Below are 2666 nucleotides of genomic sequence, written 5' to 3' on the forward strand. Positions count from 1 at the left end.
AAGATGGTATGAGATACACGTTGACGCGCAGATAAGCTCTCATACGCGATGATAGACTTTATTATCGATTTGAACCTGATATTATGACAGCACTTTGAGAGTTTAGTATTTGTCAGTCAAAGAGCGGAGCACTCAATTTCTGAGTCTCACCATAGCTAAAAGATTTCCAATTTATTCCACGTTGCTCCCTTTCCCATACCATTTTCCGTGCCCTCCTTCTTTTCCTAAAATCGGGCCTTTAAACAACACACAAAAAACGAAGTGCAAGAAACGTTGCGGGTAATGGGTGAAACGGTGTAACGGCCAAGTGCTGCTGTCCAACAGAAAAACCCACTAAGTGACATTTGTCATAGAGACTATTTTCAGATAAATGCGCAAGAGAGAATAACCTCTATGCTCTATGGCAAAAGTCACTTACTAGGTTTTTCCGTTGGACAGCAGAGTGGGTAATTGATAGAGATGTAAACTCGCCTACACTCCGCAGTTACGTGCTGCGTTCTAGCGGAGTTTAATGGCGAACTTTTGTTTCGTCACGGCGAATTCACTCCTCTATCAATTACGCATTTAGAAATTACCGCATTTCTCTAATTACCGGCAACGCCTCATACACATTTTTTTCTGTTGCATGTATTGCGCTCTAAAGTGTCGTTCATCAGATTATGATTCCAGAAATAAGATTCCGAATGTTTAAGAGCCTCCAAATTCTCGACGATCGATTTCGGACAAAAGGGTCCAAGTTTAGCAGTTCCCTCTTCTGTCGATTCGATTTTTCCGATCAAAGGATCAGTAAGAGTAAAAAGAAATCATTTATTTTTTAAACTTTTGAGTTCTAAAATATCAAGGAATCTTGGAAAATCTTTGGAATCTCATGAAATTCTTTAAAGCTTGTATTTAAAACTTTACTATTGTGAAAGAAAAAAGTTTTCAATTCGAAATATATTGATCATAGAAGAAGCATTCTAAGTTCAAAGGTGGTTGCATTTTTTCAAATTCATGACTCGAAGCCTAATCAATTACAAATAAGGTATTCCTTAAATTAAAATTACGAAATTTCTTTATTATGAACCATAATTTTTTATTTCAAGTTTTGTATTGTATTTTAATTATGGGGGTGTGTGAAATTGAAAATTATCTGAAGTCAGAAGAACTTTTGTTGGGGAATCGCTCAATTTTTTCATGATTTTCAATTTGAAAGCCTCTAAATTTACGAATAGCAATCATTTGTGCAAGAATTTTTTAATGAGAAAAATTGAAATTATAAGTTACTTTACGTGCAAAATAATAGGCAGGGTTTAAGAACTTCCAAGTTCTTTAGGATCGATTTTGGACAAAAGGGTCCAAGTTTAGTAGTTCTCTACCAAGGGATGGGCGATTCTCGAAAACGATTCGATTTTCCGATAAATAGATCTAAAATAATCGATTCTTCAAATTAACTTTTATTAATAACATTTACTTTCGAGTGACAACAACAAATTATTTATTCATAATACTTTTAAATTGTATGAAATGTCAAACTGGTTAAACCCTGCTATTTTGTGTACAAATTTTTAATCCCTTGAAATATTTTATACTCCTTTGTTATAAAATTTCTTGAAAATGTTAAGGATTTCTTGAAATCTATTAAAATTCTTTTAAGTTTTTCAAAATATCTGGAAATCCTTTGATCTCTTTGAAAATTCCATTGAATACTTTGAAATATTTGAAATCCCCTAAATATCCTTCAAAGTCTGAGAAAATTATTCAGAATCTCTTCAAACTCTTTCAAGATTCTTGCAATCCTTAAAATTCCTTGAAATATAATACCAAAATTTCGCAAAATCCTTCTAAATCCCTTAAAATGTTTTGAAATATTTAGAAATCCCTTAAAGCCCTTGCAAATTTCTTTTTAAAGGGAAGTTTTTCGAAATTTCTTGAAATCCATGAAAATCATAAAGCTTGTCGAAGTCCCGTAAAATACTTCGAAATATTTGAGAATCTATGAAATCCTTTGCAATCTCTTGAGATCCTTTAAACTTGCTAGATATCGATTATAATCCCGTAAAATCTTATGAAATCCTTGGAAATCCTTCCAAATTTGTTGGGATTCCTTAAAATTCTTTAAAATCTCTCAAATTTTCTTAAAATCCCATAAAATCATTTGAAATGCTTCGAATTCATACAAATCCTTTAAAGTCTCCAAAAATTGTTTGAAATTGCATAAAATCCCTTGGAATATTTAGGGATTCCTTGAAATAAAAAAAAAAAAGAATCTACTATAGGAATCGGAAAAAATAAATCAATTTATTCAATTTAATCGGATTTATAATCGAATCAAGATCGACAATCTTTATCGCTGACGAATGAATTATACAGTTTTAAATCAATAAAAAGTTCGGGCCCGTTGAAAGTTCGGATTCTTCTCAATTTATGTGACTAAAATTGGAATGGATCCAATTTTAACATATCTGAATATCAGACCTTTTATCATGTCCTAATTTAGCCACAACGTCCAGATTTAAAATTTTACAGAACAATATGTTAATAAATGTTGTGCGCTTTCTAATTTTGTCGCTCCTGACATTCCATATCTTAAAAATCAATAAAAGCCGAATTTCGCACAGAATGCCTCGGCAATAAATTAGGTCCAAAACCGTTACGATCCATTGTAGCTTATTCTATACTCTCCT

The sequence above is a fragment of the Belonocnema kinseyi genome, chromosome 5 (genome assembly GCF_010883055.1).
Source record: "Belonocnema kinseyi isolate 2016_QV_RU_SX_M_011 chromosome 5, B_treatae_v1, whole genome shotgun sequence".
NCBI lineage: Eukaryota > Metazoa > Arthropoda > Insecta > Hymenoptera > Cynipidae > Belonocnema > Belonocnema kinseyi.